Source organism: Narcine bancroftii, chromosome 10 (genome assembly GCF_036971445.1).
Source record: "Narcine bancroftii isolate sNarBan1 chromosome 10, sNarBan1.hap1, whole genome shotgun sequence".
NCBI lineage: Eukaryota > Metazoa > Chordata > Chondrichthyes > Torpediniformes > Narcinidae > Narcine > Narcine bancroftii.
Window position 1 is genome coordinate 63,763,286 of NC_091478.1, and position 27,126 is coordinate 63,790,411.

The window sequence follows — 27,126 nt, forward strand, 5'->3', positions numbered from 1 at the left end:
CATTTCATTTAAAAAAGAAAATCTTAAAATGATAAGTAAACCTGATATATAGTGTGCCTCCTTTACATGGCAAATTAATTCAATTTTCCAGTTTGATTTTAAGGGGAAAAAAAAATCTCCCGATTCTCCATTCCACAAATAGAAATGGATTCCTAGACTGGATTGTGCCTCAGGAAGGTCTGCACACAGAACACTGAATGTGGATTTCTGCCTTCTCGCCAACATGATTGTGTAATACCAAAGACATTTGTTTTTGAAGAGATGAAACCAGAGCCAGATGGACATTGTCTTCAGAGATTTTAGGTCAAGTCTCAACAGGGAGAGCATGTATATTTACAGGGGTTTATGGCCTTCCAGCAATGAAACAAGATTTCTGTGTAAAGTTTTTTTTTAATACTTGGTGAATGAAGGAATATTTATCTCAGTTCATAGATAAGAAGTGATACTCAGATAATGAATTCAATGTTAACAAATACCAAGCAGTTCTATTGTCAATTTATCACACTAGTCTGTGGTGGAATCAACCACAGCTGAAGTGCAATAACTAATAGACCATATCAATTAACTCCACCACCATAAGCGGTACTTTGTATGTCACTGAAATTATACGGTAACAAATTAAAGAGTTTTTTTTAAACACCTTAGCAATTACATCAATGTGCTGCTGACGAACTGAATAATGTTCAGAACTGTCACCATAGCAACAGCCAACTTTCTCTGCCCTGAAAGTAGTCTTGGAAATTGATTTGTGTTTTTACTTATTTTGTGAATATGTGTCTCAGAACTCTGGTCAATTTGACCTCACAGTTTGGAGTGTTAAAATTTTTCGGTTACCCCAACTACATCTTAGATGGACAAACACTGGAGTTTCCCACGTTTCAGAAACATTGCAGTTTGGCAAAACATTAAACCCAAACCCCATTTCCTCCCTCATGGACACCTCTTGCAGCATTAGATTGATTATGAGCATCAAAATAAACTCCACTGCTGTGGCAAATATTCGTTCCTTGCTAACACCCAAAGTGGATTACCTATATATTATTCCAATGGTATTTGTGGAACTCTACACTAAATAAATCAATTCCTACAACACTGATGGACTTCCAAACTGCATGCCCCTCCCTCAGTGTGTAATGTTCCCAGCCAGGGCTTCAGTACAAGGATTAAAACATGTTTCAAATCAAGGAGAAGAATCACCAAAAGGCTCTCCTCCATTTCCCTTTGGTTTTAGGATCCTAGCAGCAGTGCGGTCAGAAGACCAATGAACTCTGCTGTACTCTATGGTGATCTCCCTTGACCTGCTACTTCAATGAGAGGCCTTTTATCAGCTAATTAGGTAAATGTTTTGAAACAGGCATTCTACATTTCAAAATCAAATATAATTAAGGCCTACATCAGTGGTTCCCCTTTAAGTTAAGTATTCCCTATGCCATAGGTGCTCTGTGATTAGTGAGAGATTGCTTAAGGTGGGATGTGGGTGGAAAGAAAAAGGTTGAAAACCACTATTTTAATTGAACCTCATTGACTCGTTATCTGCACAGTTTCACAACTCCAAAGGAAATGGGCCAATGACAATTTGTCTTAAGCAAAATATTTTGGTAACAATTGGGTCTAGAGCAGTGCTTCTCAACCTTCCCTTCCCACTCACATCCCACCTTAAGCAATCCCTTACTAATCACAGAGCACCAATAGCATTGGGAATGAAAAGGTTGGGAACCACTCCTCTACATCTTTACAAAGCAGTTAAAATAACCAACCTTTAACCAAGTTTAACTTCCCAATATGCATTGTTATGAAGAAACAGACCAGACTGATTTTAGAGAAGAAACATCTTTGAAATTGAACAAATTACACCTATCATTATGGGCCTTTCCATTTAAACAATTTTTGCCTCTCCTCCACCACCTCATCAAATCTCGGATCTAACTGTTATATGAACTCTCTGAATTTGAAGGGTATCAATACATAGCAAAATGTCAGCTAACGCCTTTGATTCTGCAAATGGACACTTCCTCAGTGAAAGTTCTAAATGTATCCCAGAACATTTCTGCAGAAATATTATCGTTATACTCCATCCCTGCTGAAAGGACGGAGGCTGACAGAGAAAAATGGCAAGTGAACCTCATTGAATAAACTGTAAAAGTATAAAGACTTAAAGCCAAAGTTAACATATTGCACAATACTCCACGTAACAAATTACTGTTAAGATGCTAAACAAATTGTACCAAAGTGAACAACCCTTTGACTTTAACATCGCCGATCAATGTCAGTGAATATTTTTCACTGGTTGTAGAGCAACCATCCATCACTTAATATCACAAAATTCTGGCCCTTTTTTCACAATGGGCAAGTCCTACAGCACAATAACAGGCCCTTCAAACCAAATTGCATACCTGGGCTGGTCCCATTTGCCTCTAGCCAATATCCCTCCAATTACATATAAACTCCATACAGTTAAACAACATCCATGGCTCTCTCACAGCAGTATCTCTGACTTTTCAAACATCACCAAGACTGTCAAAGAAGAGGAAGAATGGGATAGTTCTGCTGGGAACCAACATGGCTGCAATGGGGTAAAATGACTGTGTTCTAGCACGAAAGTTCTGTGAAATACATTGCTTAATTTTTCTACAATTTCCTCTGCATTTAGGGTCATTTCTGGATACTTCACATCCAACGAAGTGGATATTCTTTCAGCTCAAAAGGTGTGATTTTCATAATCCAACAGCACAAGTTAAACTCTTAACAGTAAGTTTTATTTGGAGGTGAAAGATAATATGTCTCATTTCTTCCAGTTTGAATACCATATAGGTTCTCTGATCGGTAAAAGGGACAGATAAATTCTGACCCAATAAAACTTTTTGATATTACTAAAGATTTCTTTAATATTACTATAACTGAGAAATAAAGAATTATAGGGGGTTGTAATCCAAAACCAGGAGACAAAAAGATTAGACAGTCACTATGAAGTCCAATAATGGTATCTATTTAACAAAATAGGAATAAGGAACAATAATTCTTTAATCTTCTCATTTAGAAATATCAGCTTCACAGGCAAAACCAGTACTTATTGCCCATATGAAACTGCTCTTAAGGTGGTGATAATGAAAGTTCTTAAAGAGCTGCAATCTATGAAGTACTCCTATCATTGTGTATTGAAAACTGAAGTTTGACAAGAGTCCAAAATTTCAGCTGTGTGAGCTCAGTGTGGGTATACATTTTTAAAAAAGCATCTGGTCCAAGGTCGGGTTAATTTTCTTTGTGTTACCATTTGTCCACTCCTTTTGTCCAATAGCAATGCATGTGCAGCATTGCAAGTCTTTTCTGCTTTCCTACAAATTCCTGCAGATTGGTTAAGGAAAAAAAAAACACAAGTCAGACATGGGTTCACTTAGATTTTAATTCTGCATCTGTGCAAACCTCAATGTCAAATTCAGTTCCTTGCAACCAAGTCCAGCAAACCTTTAGTCATCTTCATTGCTTGCTGAAGATATATTCCCTATTCCATGATCATTTTCTATCATTTAAAAATCTTTTCTAAAAACTAAACTACAGTAAAACCCCCGGCATCCAGCACCTCTAGCGATTAGTAGATTCCGGATAAGTACATTTTCCAGTGGTTGAGATTAGGGGGCACCAATTTTAAACTTTTGTGTTTTTTACCTATTTATTTTCCATGATTTTTTTTGGCTGATTGCTTGAGGCTGACGCTTGCTTGAAATCCAGATAACGGGGGTTTTACTGTAATAAAATTAATTAAGTTTGTCACATTATACCCGGTACAGTGAGAAGGGTTGTTCTGCAAGCAGTCGGACTCTAACATCCATACAGTCATATAAAGTGGAAGAACAAGAGCACAATTTTAGTGTCTGAAGTTACCATGAATTTTTAAAAATCAATTGGTACAAAGCAAGGGCAGCATAGTGGCACCCGGCCCTTTCAAACTGCTGTGCAAAATGTGGTTAACCAGGCAATTTGTCAGTTAGTTCCCCAGTTACATGGCAGTTAGAAAGGGTCTGACCTGGTCAATCTACTGCAGAGGTAGTTAGGGAACCCAGTTAAACTTACCTAGGTCGCATCCACAGGTGATTTGAAAACAAAAATGGCCGACCCGCTCATTCCTGTAACATCAGCGCTTGCCGGGTTGGAGATTTAATGGGTAGATCCCCCTGCAATTTAAAAGGTGCTTCCAGTATCTTTGCCCCACTAATCGCACCCGAGTCCCAGGAGGGCTACTCAGATCCTGCAGTTGAAAACAGGTTCATCCAAGAGCTCAACAGCTGGAGAGGAAAAAACAATTGTTAAGCCTGGTGATGCAAATTTCACATTCTTGAGCCTTCTCCCTGATGGGTGGAGAGAGAAGAGAGGCTGCTGTGACAAAGTATTTAGAGGTGTTTTGTGAAGGATTATTAGAGCAGGTTGTACACAAACATTTTAAAACACAGAATATTTGCAGGACTTTTGCAGAGTACTTTTTGCAAAAAGAGCAACAAAGTTGCAGAATACAGCTTGCCTGGGAGAGCATATGATTTTTGCAGGCAGACAGAACAGTTTTGCTCTCAGAGAGAGAGGGTGAGAAACAGAGAGAAAGGAGAAAGAAATCAGTTCCAGAAGGACAAAGCTGGCAAACCTTTGGAAGATTGCCTGGTCAAAGGAGAAGACTGGCTGTCTGAAAGGTGACCTGAAAGAAAGAGGATTATCTGGAGAACCCTGAAGGAGGCAAGTTTCGTCAGCAAGACTGATTGGAAAGGACTTAGGTGTGGATGTCCTGGAACAAAAAGGAATCTCTCTGAAGACCAACAAGAACCCTTTCAAGTCTGAGTAGTAACCATTTGCCTGTTAAGCACCAAAGCCTAGTGAACTTTATTAATGCTAATTTCTGTGCACAGTACAAGAATTGTCTTCATCCAGTGAGAATTGACTATGATCCAAAGAACTTTTCTAAGCCGATATACACATTACACACACCTGCGCTTAGTATGGGGGGGGGGTGGTTAAGCGCAGGTGTGTGTAATGTGTATATACGCTTAGAAAAGTTCTTTGGATTATAGTCCAATTAAGTAGGTTAAGTAAGTTTATAGTAATGAGTTAAAGTCTAATTCAGTTTTCTTGCTCAAATATAATTAAAAAACACTTTTGTTTAAGTAACTCTGTGTTTTATATCTATTGCTGCTAGTTTTTAGGGTCCTCTGGACTCTGTAACAGTGCCTAAGCTGGGATGGGTCCTTCAGCATTTTGTCTGCCTTTCCTAGGCAGCAGGAGAAAAGTATGATCACACACTATGCTACCTTCTTGCCGACTTGTTTAACCTGTTTCTATCTCTTTGCAATCTGCACTCTCTCAGAAGTAAGTTCCCTAGTCATCTTTATTATCAGCATACTCAGACAGGTTACTCTCCTTCCAAGTCTGCACAAATTGGAAAACTGAGGACTGATCCACTCATCGCCCCACGAGTGATGTACGTTAACTTTAATATCACATTTATTCCTACAATTTTCTCTTCTATACCCAATTCTCTAATTATTCCGATGTTACTCTTAATTCCACAAACCCACTTGAGAATGAGAACATATGAGCATGAGGGTTTACTGATGTATATACAAGCACAATGTACCCAAGAACCAAATTCCTTACCTACTGCAGACACATGGGCACACAAGATACATCAAGAACAGCATATATTAAATTACTACCATATTCCATGAGGTAGCAAAAGAGATAATACATACAAAGGAGAGACAAGTAAATATGGCATTCCATGACAGGGTGGCCAAACCATGACTCACTAGCCACATATAATGTGCGGCTTGTGGAAACATGTTGGCTGAGACAGTGGTGTCACAATGGTGGTTTTAGTGGGCATGGCTTGCAATTGAAAATATTTGCTACGTTTAATGTATATGTGCATGTAATAGTCCATCTCATGTACAGGCCCTTTGGGTAGGAGCGATCACAATATGATCGAATTCTCACTCGACATGGAGAGTGATGAAATTAAAACCGAGACTAAGGTCCTGAATTTAAATAAAGGGAATTATGATGGTATGAGACGGGAGTTGAGTAAGATTGATTGGGTGTTGTTTATGGGGGAGTTGACTGTGGATAGACAATAGAAAGCATTCACAGATCTAATGGAGAAATTGCAAAAATAATTTATACCGGTTTGGCATAAAAATAAACCAAAAAAGATGACTCAACCGAGGATAATTAGAGACAGCATTGGGTCCAAAGAGAGCATATCAATTGGCCAAAAAAAGTACCGCAACCGAAGACTGGGAGCAGTTCAAGATGCACCAAAGGAGGACAAAGGGATTAATCAAGAGAGCAAAAATAAATTACGAAAGTAAGCTTGCGGCAAATATAAAAACCGACTGCAAAAGCTTTTATAAATATGTCAAGAGGAAAAGATTGGTGAAATCCAGAGTAGGTCCTTTGCAGTCGGAATCATGGGAATATATAATGGGGAATAAGGAAATGGCAGACCTATTAAATTCTTACTTTAGTTCTGTTTTTACAAGAGAGGATACAAATAACCTCCCAAGGATGTTGGGAAACATAGAGACTAATGCAAGGGAGGAACTGAAAGAAATCAGTATCTCTAAGGACATGGTCTTGGGGAAATTGATGGGATTGAAGGAGATAAATCCCAAAGGCCTGATAATCTACATCCTAGGGTACTCAAGGAAGTGGCCATTCAGATAGCAGATGCTTTAAGAATTATTTTCCAGAACTCGATAGACTCAAGATCAGTACCCATGGATTGGAGGGTAGCTAATGTTACCCCACTATTTAAAAAGGGGGGTAGAGAAAAAGCAGGGAATTATCAGCCTGTGAGCCTTACATCAGTAGTGGGCAAAATGATGGAATCCATTATTAGGGATGTAATAGCGGAGCATATGACTAGCAGAAAAGGGATCGGACGGAGACAACGACTGGCTTCCAAAATCAAGGCTCATGGGATTGGGGGCAAAGTATTGATGTGGATTGAGAACTGGCTGGCAGGTAGAAGACAGAGAGTTGGGATAAATGGCTCGTTTTCTGAGTGGCAGGCGGTGACCAGTGGGGAACCACAGGGATCTGTACTGGGACCCCAGCTGTTCACAATTTACATTAATGATCTGGATGAGGGGATTGGATGTAATATCTCCAAATTTGCAGATGACACTAAGCTAGGAGGGGTTGTGTGCATGGAAGAGGGGGTCAGGAAGCTCCAGTGTGATTTGGATAAATTGAGGGACTGGGCAGATACATGCCAAATGCACTACAATGTGGATAAATGTGAGGTTATCCACTTTGGTAATACAAACCGGAGGGCAGATTACTATTTGAATGGCAATAGATTAAGAGATGGGGAAATGCAGAGAGACCTAGGGGTACTTGTACATCAGTCTCTGAAGGCGAGCATGCAGGTACAGCAGGCGGTTAAAAAGGTAAATGGTATGTTGGCCTTCATATCAAGAGGGTTTGAGTATAGAAACAAGGATACCTTACTGCAGCTGTACAGGGCCTTGGTGAGACCCCACCTGGAGTATTGTGTGCAGTTTTAGTCACTTTATCTAAGGAAGGATGTTCTTGCAATGGAGGGAGTGCAGAGGCGATTCACCAGGCTGATACCTGGAATGGCAGGAATGACTTATGAGGAAAGATTGCGCAAATTGGGATTGTTCTCGCTGGAGTATAGAAGACTGAGAGGGGATCTCATAGAGACATATAAAATTCTGGCAGGACTGGACAGAATGGATGCAGATGGGATGTTTCCAATGATGGGAAAATCCAGAACCCGGGGCCATGGTTTGAGGATAATAGGCAAACCATTTAGGACCGAGATGAGGAGGATTTCTTGACCCAGAGGGTGGTGAATCTGTGGAATTCATTGCCACAGAGGGCAGTAGAGGCAGGTTCATTAAATATATTTAAGAGGGAATTAGATATATTTCTTCAGTATAAGGGTATTAAAGGTTACGGAGAGAAGGCGGGGACGGGGTACTGAACTTTAAGATCAGCCATGATCTCGTTGAATGGCGGAGCAGGCTCGAAGGGTCGAATGACCTACTCCTGCTCCTATCTTCTATGTTTCTACAACTTGACCTCCCTTAATTTTGGCCCCTGCTACCCACCCCATCCAAGATCCCAACATCCTGATCATGGACTCTTGCCTGGGCCCTGGTCACCTGTCCATACAACACCACGAATGCAGACTTACCATCTGGTCGCAGCAGCCTCCTTCCCATCAGAGCTCCTGACATCCTGAACAAGGACTTGCCACCTGGTCCTGGCCACATGCCCACCCATCCAAGTTCCCGATATCCCAAACGACACTGGTACTTAGTGTGGTCAAAAGTAGTATGCGTAAACTATTCCCTAAAATTGGTGCAAAATATTCAACTACTACACTTGTATCTGTACTTTTTGATTATTGAAATACAAATTAGCAGTTTAAAAACTATATATGTTAATAAATATTATTACATACATGTATTTATTTAACATTTTTGTAACAAAATGTGCATGTAAGAGTAAAACCATGTATGTAATTTTTTTTGCAGCTCTCAAGCATCTGACGTTTATCATATGTGGCTCTTACATTAAGCAAGGTTGGGCTACCCCTAGTTTATGAGATTCTTCAAAAGGTTCCATTAGATATATGTAATTTTGACTACTGTTATAATTATGTCAACTCTGCCTAAACATGGCAATAATTCATGTAGAATGTCATAACTACTTATTCTTGCATTTTGCTTCCAACTAATATCAGTGTTTTTTGCTCTTCTACCTTTGCTGAATACAGGTGCAAGCATATCCAATCTCCAGGGATTATACCAAAGTTCATGGAAGTTGGAGATCACCACTTAAGTTTTTTTTACACAGAAATAAAGGAAAAATTCTGCTAAAAATTTGCATACTTACCTCTGGGGTGGTCGTTTACACAGGAAACACTTTTACACTGCCTTCCTATGTTGCGGAGTTTGTTGGCGGGTGAGTGTGGGTAGACATGGTATTCATTAGCCCAGTTTCTTACGGAGTGCCTGCAGTCAATTTAGACTGCAGCCACACCATAAAAATGTGTAGAGGTCTTGGTGGAAAATTTACAGGATGGAATTTAGCAAATAAATTCCGTCACAACATTTTTACTCTGCCAGCGGAGCAGAAAATTTTGTGCAAATTTTCTGCTTCTCAGCAGCTGTGTAAATATGCCTATTCAAATAACTAATCCTATTAACAGCATGAATAGTGACTCCAGAGATGGCTGCAATATCCTTTGCCACATTTGTGCCCATGGGACAAATCTGTTGGTATTTTCCTGCAGCATGGGATTTGTTCCTTAACCAAATAGTATTTCCAGAAAAACCCTGATTAATGGCCATTATTTTTCTTAATGCTTATTGGTTCACTAATATGAGATCCCATCTGCACATGTGCAGCCAATTCATCTGTTTGACTTGCAGCACGCAGCTTGGGCACCATTTTGAGCGCCGATAAAAGTTCGAAAAAAGTCGGTAAATTGTGTTTAAGACGATCCAACCAACATATGGAGGCCGAGTGCTAACCCCAGGAAGGCTCTGCCTCAAAGGAGGCGAGCAAAAAGCGATCCAGGGGAGTCTGTGGGAGGTTTCCAGGCCCTGAGGTGAGGGAGGAGCGTAGCAAAAAGGCCCCGAGCTCACAGAGCTCCTACAGCATGATCGAAGCACCGAAGAACCAGCGGGCCTACTAGGGAGCAGTCAACCCACTGAGAAGCAGCAATGCTGACCTACCTTCGTTTGGGGTTGGGTCAGGGCAAGCTAATCTACCTCTGTTGGGGGTGGGATCAAGCGATAGCAGCCTACCCTTGTTGAGGGTGGGGCCCAAGTCTGGCTGCACTGACCTAGCTTCGCTGAAGTTGAGGTCTCACGTGTCTGGCAGTGATACAGAGATATTGCCACAAGAGGCAAGTTCAATGAGAGCATGCCTCCTCAGTTCTAGCAGCAGTGAAGAGGAGGTGCCTTCACTTAGTAAGAAAAGGCCCAGCCGCTCTACGACCCGATCTTCGGGTGTAGTTAATCCGCCCGCTCGACGGGTGAGGATGACCACCAGCCACCCTAAAAGCCTGAGAAAAGGCAGCATGTGTCTCTGATCCATGGCACCCGCTCGAACAGGGTCCCTCACAAAAGCCTGCTGGAGTGCAGAGCCTACGACCAATGAGGAGATCTTCCCAAGACTAGACAAGTTGGAAGGCATGATATCAGCAATCGTGAGTAAACCACAATCGCCTTCTGAGCAGGGGGAGGAATCTTATTTCCAATATGAATGGGACGAGGGAGAACCCGAGAAGACGTGGAAATCAAGTCCCTTAACCCCCAATGCACTACTCCCTTTGGTCGGGATGAGAGAAAAATTCCATCAATCGCAGCAAAACTTGCAGTACCAAGGGGCATTGGGCAACCCCTTGATGAAGAAATTGAGGGTCAATATCCTATCTGGTATCTAATGTCTTCGAAGAGACGGTGCTAGAGGACTTTATTAAAAAATACCCCTGCCCTGCCAATTGCCCTCTGCTGGATGTACCAAAAGTAAACCCCGCAATATGGGACAATTTGAATATCCCAATGAGAGCCAAGGCCATGAAGATGCAAAGATTACAGGGCTCTCTGGTTAAAGATATCACTGCATTTGCCCAGACACTATTGTCAGATATAACAGAGACACAACAAGATGCACTGGCATTGCTCTCCCACGCCAATTACAAACTTAATGCTTTCCGGAAGGAGCTGATAAAGCCTGATCTAAATCATTTATGTAAACCTGCTAATCCTGTCACTGAATTTCTCTTTGGTGATGATCTGAGTAAACAAGTGAAGGACCTGAATGAGCAGCAGAAGGCAGTGGCTGGAGTGGTTAGAGGCTCGAGAGCTGTAACAGGCAAGAGCAATTGCTGTGTTTCATCCCTATCGCAGGTACGCAGGGAATTTAACAGAGGATATACCTCTTAGGTGGCACCACCACGCAGACATTTTTTAGGGCAATGCCCTCTGTGGAGACAGCGGCAGCAGAATTTCCCACCCAAACCTCTTCGCAGAGGTTGAGGCAGATTACACAGCCACTCGAGTCGATAAAATGAACACTACCTATAGTCAGCTGGCTTTTGTGATGGACCCTGTTCGATTATATTGCTACTGATGCTAATGTACGGCATATAGTGTCTGGGTACCAAATTGCATTTGACCCACAGAAATTCCCTCCAATTAGGAGAAAGGGTTTATACAATTATATACGCAGTCCCCAACTCATGGAAGCTACACATAAAGAGATTATAGCTTTAGAACGCTAAAACGTTATAGAATGCTGCTGCCAGGAAGAGAATGAGTTTGTCAAACGAGGCCTAAGAGAAGCGGGGTCACGAGAGTGATCTTAGATTTATCTGACCTAAATGAGTATGTCTTATACCAACATTTTAAAATGGACGTGATTCATTCCGTTATGCCATTATTACACAAGGACTACTTTATGTCATCCGTCGATTTACAAGAAGTTTATTATTCAGTATCTATATACCCATTCTCTAAAGTACCTGAAGTTTATTTCGAAGGGCGAATTGTGGCAACATAAGGCACTACCTTATGGACTTAGATCTCTGCCCAGAATATTTACTAAATTGCTAAAACCATCTTTCTCCTGGCTCAGAAAGGAGGGACTTATGGTGATGGGTTACTTGGATGACACCATCGTGATTGGAAGGTCCATGGATAAAACACAGGGAACAATAAACACCACTACGGCGCTGCTGCAGGAACTGGGATTTATTATACACCCAGAAAAATCAGTCCTCAGCCCAACCAGAGAAATTAAATTCCTTGGGTTCTTCCTAAATATAGAATCTATGAAAATAATCCTGCCAGAAGGTGGAAATTCTACAGGTTTGTAGTGTTTTGATTGCAGAATCACGTCCCTCTATACAGAAAGTTAGCAAAAGTAATTGGGAAATTGATGGCTGCTTTCCCAGCTGTTCAGTACGGTCCGCTAAAATATAAATTCCTGGAAAGAGATAAAGTACAAGCCTTAAATGCCTCCAGGGTTCATTTTGATAGACCTATGAGCTTATCGCAAGAGGATAGAGCAGAACTTGTGTGGTGGACGACAAGTGTATCTCAGGCTTATGCCATGATAGAGATTAGAAAGTTTGATATGGAAATCTGATCAGATGCTAGTGGTGAAGAATGGGGCACCACAGACTTAACTACCTTTGCCAGTGGGAGATGGACTATTCAAGAAATTAGACTGGCATCAGCATTTGGCATTAACTTTCTAGAAATGTTGGCAGCTCAGTTGGCACTGGTCTTTCTGTGCAGAGAAAAGGGGTATACACGTGTTGATAAGGTTAGACAATACATAGCACAGCTGAATAAATTGGGAGGTTTGAAGTTCCCATCACGTAAATGGCTCGCAATAAAGACTTGGAGTTGGTACATCAAAAGGAATATTTGGATTACAGCCGCGTACTTGCCAGGGCGTTGGAACTATCAGGTGGATTTGATGTTTAGAAAGTTCAATGATAGAATGGAATGGATGTTGTGGGAGAAGAGTTTTAATATCAGAGTACAGAATTTTGGGTTGCCAGAGATTGATCTGTTTGCATCTCGTTTAAATGCCCAAGTACTCGCGATATCAGAGGAGAAGAGAGATTCTTGTTTGTATGTTAAAGGAAACTGCTTCAGCAGGCATTCTCTCGGACCCTGGCCAGATGGCTAAAGAGGGACATAAGGTTGGCTGAAGTGGATACCACTTGATTTGGAGCTCACTCAACCAGAGTAGCAGCTACGTTTACTGCTAGTAGAAAGGAAGTCCCCATTTGGGATATCATCCGTCAGGCGGGATGGTCAAATTAAAGAACATTTAACAGGTTTTACAATAAAACCTCTGTGGATGGAGGGGCAAAATTTCACTGCAGCAATCTTGCAGGCTTCCGATTGAATTGTGCCATATACGGGAGGTCTATTGATCTACCCTATGGTCTTTCAGACCATGCGAAAAAGAGACCAAGGAGCTTTGAAATCTCATATTAGCGAGCCAACGAGCATTATGAGAAATAATGGAGCATTAAACAAGAACTTACCGGTTTGAAGATTGATGATTATTATTTGAGTAATGGGAGTGGTGAGATAATATGCCCTCCTTGCCCTCCCGTAATTACTTTGAACATTCTTAATGTAGTTTCTACTGTTGCATGTATGCCTCACAATTAAATGCTCTTTAAACAGAATTGTACCAGTGGTCGTCTTTTAGGAGATTCAAAGATTGGCTGCACATGCGCAAATGAGATCTCATATTATCTCACCACACCCATTACTCAAATAATAATCACTAAACTTCAAACCTGTAAGCTTTCCTTTAATGCTCCATTAAATCAAATCCGTCATATCGGTCCACCACAAAACAAAGGTCATGGAACTGGCACTGAATTCCATCCAGTTCCATCGCAGAAACCTCTCTACTCCTATTCAGCAGTTCCTTATATTGTCACAAACTAATTGATTTAGTTTGCTGCTATTTCTTAGACAACCAAACAAATGGATTTCCAGTGGAGCATAATGTGAAGAAATGTCTAATTGTTTTTGGCAGAATGAGAAAGATTAAACTGTTTGTGACTAATAAATTAAATGCAGAGGATTTGTACCAACTCCTAGATCCCTCTGATCTACAAATCCATATTATCCACTGTGCATATCCTACCCACATTACATCTGTCAAAATTGAACTCCTCACATTTCTCTCTACCAAATTCCATCAACCATTCTTCTGCCCGAGGTTACGCATGATACAATATAATTGGTTACACAGGCTATACACCACGCTCCAAAAGTTAAATAAATGGGACCCAACAGTATCAGATAGATGTTTTCGCTGTAAGAAGGAAACAGGAACAACAGTACATGCAATTTGGTCATGTGAGAAAGTGGAAAAGTTTTGGGAAGATCTAAATCAGGAATTAAATAAAATCACAAAAAGGAACATACCAAAAAATCCAGAGATCTTTCTTCTAAGTAATATAAGAAGTAACGAACTTGGACTCGATTTGGATGGAGCACAAAAAAGATTTATTATGATAGCCTTAGTTGTAGCAAAAAAATGTATTATGTCAACCTGGAAATCAGAAGATAGCCTGAGAATACAGCAATGGTACATAGAAATGAATAAATGTATTCCATTGGAAAAAATAACATATAATTTAAGAAATAACATCACAGTATTCGAACAAATTTGGGAACCGTACGTGGAACACAACAGAGAAGTCCTACCGTGGACCTCCACCACCTAAAATGACAGAAAGAGAAGAAGACGAAACAAACTGACCCAGTATGTGAGGGTAGATGACACAATTTTCTTGTTTATTTTCATTGTGTGAGACATTGTTTAATGTATCATATATGTTGAACGTTGAATGGGTGGGGAGGGGGGGTGAAGGAGGGAGGGAAGGGAGGGGGAGGAAAGGGGAGAAAATGACACTTTGTATATTTAAGAGGGAAATGTTTGTGTGTATTTTGGTCAGTATGGTTCAAGGTGTGAAAAATAAAAAATTTTAAAAAAACATTCTTCTGCCCCACTGATCAAGATCCTGCTGCAATCCTGTCACAATCTTAGGGAACCGTCCTCACTATCTACAATACCAGGCACTTCAGTATAATCAATGAACAATTTGAAGCTTTAGTTGGCAACAAAATTAACTGTTCAGAGACTACGAGTTTTCAAATCCCATTTTAATTGGGATCCTGCTGACTACACCAATTCTGTCAACAAATGAAATTGGCTTCCACTTTTTTGGGGGAATCCTATTTTAATAGGAATCCTGTCAACTGCACCACATCTGACAATAAAACTAACTGATCAGAGACCCCAGGTATTGTCTCACTGACTTTACTATCTGTATATATTAAAGAATTTGTATTTATTTTGCTTCTCTTTTTGCAAAGCTGTCAATTTTTGACTGTTATATTTTATGTTAATTTACTTTCATAGGTATGTTCTGCTGTTGTCGATAGTGAATTCATTGTCCAATTATCAGGTTTGTTGTTCTTAATTTCAAGTTTATCTTTCAAACTAATATTTTTCTTTCCCACCCACACCCTCCCAACCCTGCTCCAAATTTCTCATCTGAAGACAAGTTTGTTAGAATTACAAAATAATCCTTAAACTATGTACTGACAACTCTAATTCTCGATCATCTTAGACAATTTGACCCTCAAAATCTGTGTACAGTAATAGCTTTATTCAATTTCAGGATTCCTCCTTTGCAAAGTTCATACAAAATACTGGACTATATTCTCAGAGATCCCCTTTGAATTAAATAATTAACTAAGACACATCAGCTATTAAATAGTTTTCCCAAGGAACTGTCCCAAACGCACCTTTCAAACTATTTTTGTCATTTTGTTTGCCTGGTTTACACAAATATTACAGTTCTTCACGACTATTATATTACCTCTACTACAGGTTCTTTTGATTTCTTAATTACTTGTCCCTCCAATGACATTGGCTGTTTTCCTGGGGGCCAGTAAATCATTACTGCTGATGCTTTATGTTCCTGGTTATTACAACCCCACCCATAGTAATTCTACTTCTTGTCTAAGTGATTAATATCATTCACCACCACATCATGGCTGCTCAATCAGTCACTCTGCACAAAGTGAAGTTCAACATATTATTGATACTGTGGTAATCAGGAACATGACATGTAACACATGGAAGAGTGAATATGAGGAAGAGGATTAGCCATGATCTTATTGAACAGTGGATCTGGTTCAAGGAGGTTCACATTCAACTGTCACTTCTATTTCTTATCTTGTATTCTTAAATTGCAAATCCACTTGTCATACATTTTCTTTTTGCCTTTTGTCAACATGCCTTTGGCTAGTATAGAAGGCAAGTGTAGAGTATTCCATCGGATTGCTTGTGGATTCTGGAAAGGCTTTGGGGAATCTTTTGCAACAAAAAACCCAGCCTTTGACCTCCTCTTACAGCTACATTTTCACAATGCTAGTTCAGTTATTATTCTGGACAATGGTGACCCAGGATGTTGATCACGAAGAAAAGTTGATTAGAGTGGCCATTGTGCGGCAGAACCATGACTTGCCTCTGATATGCCCAAGAGCTGAGAATGGAACTGAGTAATTAGTGAACTATTCCACCTCTGGACTTCGATAGAAGGAAAGCTATTGCAAGACAGCCATAAAAAAAATCTTTTGCCCAGCAATGTTGTGGACCTTGGATTATTGGCAACCCACTATCATTCTTTAGGCTAAGCATGGCATCTTTCAGTGGAGAATATCCCTCCTGAATTCCACCAACTTCAATTTTATTGGTCTATTTCATACAAAACTGGGTCCAATACTGTTTCGCTGTGAAGAGCTATTATTCTCACCTCACCTCATGAATTTACTTCATTTGCAGACGTTTGTACTATCTATAAGGCATGGACCCATTAGCTGTGGTGAAACCCAAGCTGAACGATTGGGGTGAATACCAAAGCTGCATTTAAAATGACTTTGCATAAGTATATGACAGAGATTATTTTTTTATATATACATGGCAAACTAAAGGTGTCAAATGTCTTCAAGATCTTTATGCAGAAGGAGTGTTTAGCAGCTTCACCTCTCTGTCAAATGACTTACCTGCATCACACTTACTTCGTTACTTTCAGATTCAACATTTTATTTTGAAGTCTTTCCTAAACTTCCCTCAGTTAACTGCCAAACAACCCTGGGAATATCTAATATCAGCTAACCCAGGAGTGAGAGGGACAATTTTGAAGATTTATAGTTCTATTCTGTCAATTAAAAGCCATTCACTTTCCAAAATAAAGACAGAATGGGAGCATGGAAATTGAGGAGAAACTGTGGGAAGAGACTTTTTCCTTTAAGACATACAGCACTGTTACAGGTCAACTTGGCATTACGATTTTGTGCTGCCCAATTTACACCCCATTAATTTACAGCCCAGTATGTTTATGAAGAGTGGGAGGAACCTGGAGCCCCTGGAGAAAATCCACAACGAGAATGTACAAACTCCTTACAGACAGCACGGGATTCGAACCCCGGCCCTGATTGCTGGTGCTGTAAAAGCTATGCCAACTGCGCTGCCCGCATTGAGGATAATGAGAGAATCTGTTCTACCACTTCCTATGCTCACTTGGGACTCATTCAGTTCAAGGTGCTGCACAGGATTCACTTTTCTAAATCCAAACTGATAGCCATTTATCCTGAAATAGAGGACAATTATAATAGGTGTAATGGCTCCCCTTGCCACCCAAGTCATGTGTTTTATCAGTACCCCAAATACAAGGGTTCTGGAACAGAGTCTTCAGCCACACTATCCAAAATGTTTAATAAAGTCAATTTTCAACCCTGCCCATGGCTGCAATATTTGAAATCTCCGACAACTCCTTAAATTCCCTACAGAAAGACACGTTAACATTTACATCCTTATTAACCAAGTGTCTAATTGTTTTACTCTAGAATTCTGATAGGGGTCCTTCTATTACACAATGGATTAAGGATATTAGCTTATTTATTAAAAAGGAGAAAATTGAATAGACATTAAGAGGGTCCAACGGAAAATTTGTCCACAAATGGCAACCCTTTATGTGTTTTTTTTTTCTCCAAATTACAAGTGCTTTTGGAGTAAATGACTAGCTGTGAGACTATTGTACCAGTACAATTGGTAATATTTCAATGATACTCAGCAAATGTACCAAGGTGGTCCAGGTTTTTTTTGGAGGGGGGGGGAGGAGTCTGAGGGTGGATGTGAACATTTGTGTATATGCATGTCGGTTTTTCTGTTAAAAAAAATGAAAATAGGAGCATTATGTAAATTTGTATAATATGTACAAAGTTGTTTTTGATGCTCAATAAATACATTTTGAAAAAAATATACGACAGAGAAAAGAAGTTTATGCTAATGGATGAGGAAAGGCAATGAAGGATATTTACACTTTGACCAGGTAGACGAAATCTAGAAAGTTCCATGAAATAAGGATGCCTCTATAGCCAAAATAGTATTTTCTTGGTTTATTTGCTCAAGGTCAGAAAAGGCAGCAGCCAGTTTTCCATAGCTAGATTCCACTTACAGTCATCTATCATCAACTAGATCAGCCATTCTCAAGCCAATTTCAGCTATGGACACCCCCCCCCCACCGACCCCCAGGTCTCTGCTCAAAGTTTATGAGCCCTTTTGGCTGTGAAGAAGTCAAGTTTTGGTTTCTTCTGTATGCCTCTCCTACCAAATACATTAAAAAAATTTTAAATACTCATGTTATGCGAGGTGAAAAGAAAACAAGGCTTTTACTTAAATGTGCTGTGGTTCCCCCGGAGGGGGGTCGGGGGGGGGGTTTGGCAGGGGTCCTATCATAGGGTCCTCGTTGAGAATGGGTGATCTACATAAAGGTATAGGTTACTTATTGGTTGAGGAATAAATACTGGCCATGAATAGCTACATTTTTCTTCCTGATAATTCTATGGGATCCTTTGCTTCCACCTTAGAAAGAAAATGGAACCATTATTAACGTCTCGCCTCCACAGCTTGGCACACCTTCAATACAACAGCACAAACCAAGGTTTTTCAACTCAATTCTGAAATGGGACATGAACCCACAAACTTTTGACTCATAACCAAGAGCAACAGCTAGAGATTCTATAACCACTCCATTATGCTGTTCCGAGTACGTATAAGATAAAATCACTGTGATATTGCCTTTTTTCGATTCCAGGTCAGCACAGATTTACAGTGTGCTATTCTCTACAATACATTTTCCCTCTGCATTTATGGAATGCAGTAGATACTAAGCAGAAATCCCTCTGCATGGTCAAAACTCAGAACTAGATTGAAACTTTCAATCCCACACAAATGATTCTGATGATCTCCCAGACAAATACTAACACCAGGGTTAGAAATAAAGCAATATAGTACCAGAGCAGGCCCTTTTGCACAATGAGCTCATGTCAACCATTAAACACCCACCTGTACAATAATCTTACTAATTTACTTAATTAACCCCGTATTCCCATACTCAGCTCAACTTTACCAAAGTTGTTCAGTTCAAACTCTATTTCTATCGGTTACAGCAGCCAATTAGAAGATAAACCAGACACTATTACTGCTTTGAATGTTTAGTCCCAACTTTTTAGAACCATGATAAGTTTTTGTACTGTGGATTTGTGCCCACAGTTACCAGTTTCTACCCTTTAAACCGTCATTTCTGGCATCATCCTTGCAGCCGAGAGTGAAAAGACAAACTTACTTCTCTACTTGCACTCTAGACCAAAAAGCAAATCATTACAGAATTCACGTATGAAATGGCAATACAAAAAAGCTTATTATTTTGCACCACCAAATGGGCTTAATTTGAATCCTTGATCCCACATGAAAAGGCAGCAAGTCTCAATCTATTCCCCTCAAATAATTAATGGAAAACAAATAGCAGTTCAAATTGCATTGTAGATTCCATCACAGCTACCAGTTTAACAGCAATTTTAGAGGAAGTATTCATCTTGTACCAGGGAGAAGCACAATGATAAGGCTCATCCTTTTAGTCCCAGCTGCAGTATCCCATGTATGGTCCAAAGAGTTTTTCCATCCAAGGTAGGAAAGAAAAATTACACCTGAAGTTTTCCCCTCACATGACTTTCAACTTTCAAACTGCTTAAATTGAAGGTTAATTTGTGATAAACCTGTTACACGCCTGCGTGCATGACAATGTCACTCCATTATATACTGTACTGGCGGGAAACTATCTTTAACTTGAATTAAACTATAAAAGAAGCTTCACGTCTCTGTCTACTTATGTATTGCTAAAACCATGAATGTGGTGACAAGGATGGGATCGAAACACCACTTTTCCAGACACTAGAGGGAAAATTAAAAAAGGGAAACGCCAGATTTTAAATACAGTAGACCCCACAACTTCAACCACAAAGAACATAGGACAAAAGTCTCAAATGGTGGGAAATGCAGAGGTAAAGTTTGGGGAATTCCTGGAGTCAGAAGAAAACTGGTTTAACTATGTAGAAAGATTCGACCACTACAGTCTAGCCCATAATATTGATGAAACACTACCTATAAACCGAAAGCATTCACTAATGGACAGTTAAACATTTGATCTACTCAAATCCTTGATAGCACCTGAAAATCTGGGAACAAAATTATACGCACAATTGCGTACAACAACAGCAGCACATCTGGGTCCCAAAAACACTGGTTTTGGCTGAAAGATAGAAATTTTATGAGAGAAAACAAAAGAACAGGTGAAACTATGAGTGAATACTTGGCTGTATTATGCAAACTTGCAAAACACTGTGGTTTTGATCAATTCTTACCCCAAGCGTTACGATACCGGTTAGTAATGGGTTTAGCTGACTGCAATACTAAGCATGGAAGATGTAACATTGGATGTAGCATTTAAGACAGCCTCTACTTCAGAAATGGCCAATAAAATCTACTAGTTAGGAGATGTTACCGCCAAGAAAGCTTCCTCTGCGGGAAATTCAACCACAGTCCTAATGATCTGGTACAAGAAAAACAGATGTCTTCTCTGTGATAAAGAAGGACATATCAGGGCCAAATGTCTGAGGGAAAAAAGAGTGGATAAAAGAAAAAACATAGAAATGTCCACCCCAGGTGAAAAGAGTGGAAGAAAAGGATGAAAGCCCCCAGCACTGGCAAAGAAACAAACGACTCAGAGGACGACCAAGCATCAGAGATCATGTATGTTCGCGGTTTAAATGATAAAAACTCAGCAATCTATATCCAGTTAAAAATCAACAATGAACCTCTCCAAATGGAGCTGGACATGGAGGCAGCAGTGACACTAATGCCAATGTATTTAAAACAACAACTGGTACCCCAGCTTCCCATTAATAAAACCAGTACAATTTTCAAAGACAGTCATAGGGGATAAGTTCATGGTGTTTGGAACATGGAATGTGAACGTATAATACAAAGAACGTCCATCAAGAAGACTACACCTCTATATCGTGGACATAAAAGGCACTTTCAGGTGGCCAAAATCCCCCGACATAAAGCCACATATTATGCCCATATGCGGCTATTGGGAGGCCACTTGAATGGGGAGGAGACACATGTGAGGAGAACTTTGTAACCCTCCTCTGGGAGGGATAATCGCTGGACCACTGAGGATCCCCCCCCCCCGCCCCGGCACATGAATGCAGCTGCCTGAAAGTGGCTGTCAGATCTGGCGTGGGCTGTCAGCGTGGGGACATCCCCACACTGATCCCGCTGCCCTGCTCTCTCCCCACAGCCCTCTATCAGTCCCCACACTGTGGGGCAGCCGGCACGGGTTGTCAGTGTGGGGATGTCCCGCCCACAGCCCCATATCAGTCCCCACACTGTGGGGTGGCCGGAGTGGGCTGTCCCCACACTGACAGCCTGCGCCAGCTGCCCCACAGTGTGGGGACTGATAGAGGCCTGTGGGGAGAGAGCGGGGCAGCGGGATCAGTGTGGGGACGTGCCCACGCCAGCTCTGACAGCCAGCCATCTCAACCCTGATAGCCCGAAGGGAGAGGAGCTGGAGTGAGCTCCGAGGCACCTCCCATGAAGCTGCCCCTTTCAGATGGTCAGCGCTGTGCTTTCAGCACTGCCACCTGAATGACCATTCCACAGGTCTGAATCCACTTCTGCAGGCGCATTCTTGGCAGAGAATGAACCTGAAGAAGCCTAAAGGGGCCAACACTATTTGGAAGAAACTGACTAGTACACATTCAGTTAATCTTGGTCGAGATTGTATCAATAATGAACTTAAGCCAGGAGGAGCTGGCCCCGCCAGAAATAAATAAACTCCTCATGAAGTAAAAAAAATGGTTTTCAAAAAAAGCCTAGGTAAAATCCAAGGAGTCCAGGCAAAATTGCAACTGAAATCAGGTGTGCCACCGACATTCCTCAAGCCCAGACTGGTCCCTTCACAATAAATGGAAAGAATGAATCAGAACTCAATAGATTAGAAAACGAGAGAATTCTGGAACAAATTCAATACAGTGATTAGGCAGCTCCCATCGTACCAGTGTGAAAGGCCAACAGAGAATTCAAATTTGTGGTGATTACTATTGACCAGGCTCTGCAGATACCTGAACACCATATACCCAAAGCAGAAGAATTATTACAGGTCCTGAATGGGGGAAAGAAATTCACAAAACTGGATTTATCACAGGCATACCAACAAATAGAGTTGGATGATGCCTCAAAGAAATATGTGACAATCAATACCCACTTAGGATTATTCACCTATACTCAAATGCTGTACGGAATATCAGCAGTCCTGGCAATATTTCATGGACAAATTATTACATGGCATCAAAGTAGGATGTTACCTCGATTACATCATAATTACAAGTCGGACGACTCTGAACACCTATCCAACTTAGAAAGGATCGTAACCCGTCTGCAGCAAGCACACATCCGTCTGTGACCAAAGCTGTCTGCAGACTACCATACCCAACAAACCAAGCAGATTTACAGTCATTCTTGGGTTTGGTTAACCATTACCAGAAGCATATTCCAAATATGTCAACCCACTAAATCAATTGTTAAGACCAAAAATGGTACTGGAATGGGGAGACTAATAATGCAGTGGACTGCTTGAAAAAAATATTAACCTCCAGCAACAATGTTCTAATCCACTATGACCCAGGGAAAGAAGTAACCCTTGCGGTGGATGCTTCACCTGTCAGATTAGGACCGGTTCTATCACAGGTAATTGAAAGAGGGGAACAGCCTCCCAGTCCTTGACACTTTGTGAACGTAATTATGCCCAGCTGGAAAAAGGGATCGCCATAATACTTGGTGTCAAATGGTTCCACCAATACTTATGGTAGGAAGTTTGCACAGGTGAGACAGACAACAAGACAATGAGTTTAATCCTCAGCCCTAAAAAAGGGAATACCAGTGCTAACCGCAACAAGGATTCAAAGGTAGGCCATGCTGCTAGCCACATAGGACTATGATTTGAAACATTAACCAGCAACCCAAAACAACAATGTGGACACTCTATCTCGTTTACCTCTACCAGAAACTGAGCAGGAAGTCAAGATCATTAAATGGACAACAGAGGGTAAAGCTATCAATCAAGAACAGCTTCATCGTTTACCAATTACAGCAAAGATAATCAGCAAAGCAGTACAAAAAGAAGCGATATTCTCCAGGCTCCTTTATTTCACATCAAATGGATGGCCCGAGGCTGAAATGACATCAGGAGAACTGAAATCTTATTATACAAAAGCACCATGAAATATCAATTGAGGAATGATGTTTGTTGTGGGGAACCAGAACGATCATCCCTACTAAATGGCAAACAGCCATATTATGAGAGCTCCACAACAATCACCCAGGAATGGTTCAAATGAAGGCATTGGCACATATGCATGCCTGGTGGCCCTCAATAGATATTAATATTGAACAGATGTAGCATTTGTGAAGATATGCAACCCAAAGTTCCTCAAGCTGAGGCTAACCCATGGAGATGACCATCAAAACTCTGGAATAGGATCCATGTTGATTTTGCTGGTCCTTTTATGGGAGAAAATTTCCTTATTGTTGTAGATGTGCATTCAAAATGGCCAGTAATGTTACACGTGAGAAATACAACAGACCAGACAATAACAAATGAATTGCCTATTGAACTAGTTTCTGATAATGGTCCACAGTTTGTGTTGGAGGCTGTTAAAGAATTCCTGCACAATAACAATATACGACATCTCGTCGGCACCCTACCACCAACACACAAACGGGGAAGCAGAAAGCATCACTGAAGACTAAGTTACAGAAACACACCTCACTCGACTCGCAAGAGAAAACCAGCTGAATTGACATTTGGACATAACCTGAGAACAAGACTTTCTACAGTGCAACCAAACATTGGCTGTCGAATGGAACAATCAACATCTCCCAGTAAATCTACCAGATCTCTAGAAGTGAGAGAACTGGTACTGGTACAAGACTACTGGGATAACAGAAGGTCATGGGTGAGGAGAGTTATTCTTAAGAAAATGAGTCCTTATTCTTACTCCATACTGGTGGAAACTAAAATATGGAAATGGCACATCGACCAATTGAGAGCAGTGATTCTATGACCACGGCCACCGCCCACGACCCCGATGAGATTCCAGAAGCTACCGGACAGCGAGTCTCCTTCCACGTTGACTGCTCAGCCGAGCAGTTCTCAACCAAGCAGGCCGATGGCTCCTCAGAGCAGTCTGACGCTATCTCCCACCCAACAGCACTGTCCTATTCAAAGTCCCAAAGAGGTTCGCCAAAGATCAAGCCCACAGTCCTTACCACCAACGGAGGCGTCACCCCTGTAGGCAAAGAACGCATAAAAGTCGGAAAGTACCCCAGTGGCTTCTATCTCTCTTAAGACGATCCAAGAGAGATCCTGAGCACCTGAAGGACTATATGCTGGTGACCAGCCGCGTGGTCCACTCATTCTTACATTATTCTATAATTCTCAATTTAATTAATGTAATCCTCACCATTTTTCTAGCGGCACCACATGGTTATTGTAGTTTAGTTTTAGTGTTACCCATCTGTTATCTTCACAAAGCATTTATTTTGTGTATAAAAAAAACTTAACGTCTCTGTGTACTCTCACTTGTACATGGTTAAAGGGCAAGTCAAATGATGAAGTCCTACTTTTTTCCTTCTCCTACAAAGTAAAATCTAATCCCTTTCATAAACTAATAATTCAGACCACTCCATAAAGACCAAAATAAAAATAGTGTGAGTACTAAATTAACCAGAAACTGCAAACACAACTCAGACAAATTACATATTTAAACAGCAGATACGTACTAAGAAGATTTTTCAAGCCAATGGTCAGAATTTAAATGGAAATTACACGTAATAGACCTTTACATTAAGGTTTACCACATTACCAAATGTCCTTGATCAGTCTCCAGCCAAATTTCTCCATGTCTACTGTTGATGTGTTTATAATCTTGATTCATTGATGGATTGCAGCTTTACCTAACTGACTAGTTTATATCATAGTACGGTGGAAAACTAAGTTTGACATTGACGAACTGCAATTCATTCGTTCATTAAAACATCATTCCTATTCTTCTGAACGTTGTTGTACTCTAAATTTTGGGGTATTTTTAAAAAATCTGATGAAAAACCACCCCATAACTACAGAATGTTCTTAGAAATTGCAACTTGCAAAAGGCCTATTCTCCTCAATCAGTCTTTGCTTTTATCCTCCTCATAAACAAATAACTGGAAACACATTTACTTATTCTACTCATTTTTCTTCCTTTTGCTTTTCACTCGCCTACCCAATCTAGTCTTGAATGGTGCCTAGTTTCTGTCTCAATCTCTACTGTTACAAGTAATTTTTTTTAAATTAATTTCTCTCATCCCAGGTCTCTCAATTTCTCTGGCTATTGCCACAATGCTGCTTGTGGGAAGTTGCTGTGCACAAAATAGCTAGGATGTTGTTCACAGTCTAGCACAGGGATCGGCAAACTTTTAAACCATCGACCTCTTCATGAAATCCTTGATCTCTCATCGACCCCCAAGCATGTAAAATAAATAATAAATATTATCAGTAATAAATGTATCTATAGCCTAGACATTTATCAACCCCTTGGATAGTTCCACTGACTCCCAGGGGTCAATATAGACCACTTTGCTGACCCCTCGTCCAGCAGGAGCATGCCATGCACAAATTAGCTTCCATGTTACTCACCGTATGACAATAAATCACTATTCAAAAATTACTTCAATGGCTGTAAAGCATACGGAGTTGTTCTGAACTGGAACATACAGAGCCAAGTACTGTATTTCTTTTTAAATTTTGGGTAAAAGTTATCACCAAATCCTTCTCTATTTCACCTTCCTTTCTTGTGTTCCCTGGTCAGGTTTGTTCTCGTTTCACAGCTATTCTTGCTGAACCATTTTCATTTGGTGGTTTGTTTTCTCAAGGCTGTACTTTCGACCTTCCTCTCACTGCTTTTCTCCCTTCAGCACTTGCTATCAATCTCTAAAGGAATCCCATTCTGTGCAAACTCTGTTTTGCATCTGTCAACATTGCACTCCTTCCTCTCTCCAAACTGTCATTCTTCCAACTAAAGCCTCCTCAGGCTCTACTTGACATTATGCAATTGCCTGAAGAATGTGCATCACCATGCATTCAATCTATATCAATGTAATACACCACATCTGTACATGTATATGTGAGATGCTTTTATAGCCTGTCTGCTTCTATCCTGACTTGCCCAGGCCTAACACAGTATTTGCATAGGACCTGTACTGTGCATGCCCAGCCATGCTTGGACTATCCAAACGGCTTGCTTTATGGACAATATACCAGTACACAAAATATGACAGGAGATCACAAAAATACATAATAAAACAGTTTGTGATAGGAAAATGTTAAAATTATTTTTGTGATCAGCTGCCCAAAATCCATAAAATACATTCAAAAGTGATCAGGAAGTAAAATCTTCATTGTCCAGGGATTCAGAGCACTCGTTTCTCACATTTGCGGTCATTAATGACTACACAAGGAGTTGATAACTCACAGGTATATAGGATAATGAAGGGTATGGATAGGATAGATGTAGGAAGGTTTTTTGAGCTGGCTGGGGAAACTAAAATGAGAGGACACAGTCTCAAGATTCGGGGGAGTAGATTTAGGACAGAGATGAGGAAAAATAGTTTTTCCCAGAGAGTAGTGAATGTTTGGAATTCTCTAACCAGGGAAGAGAAGAGCAGAAACCAGAAAAGTCAATGTTAATGCCATCTGGCTGGAGAGTGCCAAGACGGAACATCAGATGTTGTTCCTCCAATTTGCAGGTGGTCTTAGTGGGATAGTACATAAGGCTATGGACAGACATGTGAGTGTGGGAGTGTGACACTGAACTGAAATGGTTGGCTACTGGGAGGTCTCCGTCACTGGTCCAGATGGAGCAGAGGTTTTCAGTGAAGTAATCTCCCAATCTTCGCCCAATCTCTCCAATGTAGACAAGACCACAAAAACAGCACCAGATGCAGTAAATCAGTCCTGCAGATATACGTGAAGTGTTGCTTCACTTGAAATGCCTATTTGGAGAGAGGAGGTATGGGCGTGTGTGGCACATCCTGTGGCCACAGGGG

At 40.7% G+C, this 27,126-nt stretch overlaps 1 protein-coding gene and 1 long non-coding RNA gene across 7 annotated transcripts in view; one reads left to right on the forward strand and one right to left on the reverse strand.

The window, feature by feature from the left end:
• LOC138744629 (uncharacterized) overlaps nt 1-8,855 on the forward strand; it is a 106,682-nt gene extending 97,827 nt beyond the window's left edge. Inside the window, exons 3-4 of the long non-coding RNA XR_011345664.1 lie at nt 2,651-2,748; nt 8,789-8,855. This is a non-coding gene — a long non-coding RNA (uncharacterized lncRNA). The remainder of the gene's footprint in view (nt 1-2,650; nt 2,749-8,788) is intronic.
• Nucleotides 1-27,126, reverse strand: part of ndrg4 (NDRG family member 4) — a 183,748-nt gene that overhangs the window by 154,994 nt on the left and 1,628 nt on the right. For 2 of the 6 annotated variants that reach the window (XM_069901066.1, XM_069901063.1), the window contains exons 2-3: nt 4,069-4,280; nt 3,269-3,342 (exon numbers count right to left, since the gene is read on the reverse strand). The exons of 3 other annotated variants lie outside the window; for them this stretch is intronic. The gene's annotated coding sequence lies outside the window, so the exon portion shown is untranslated. The remainder of the gene's footprint in view (nt 1-3,268; nt 3,343-4,068; nt 4,281-27,126) is intronic. One more of the 6 variants, XM_069901067.1, reaches the window with a different exon arrangement.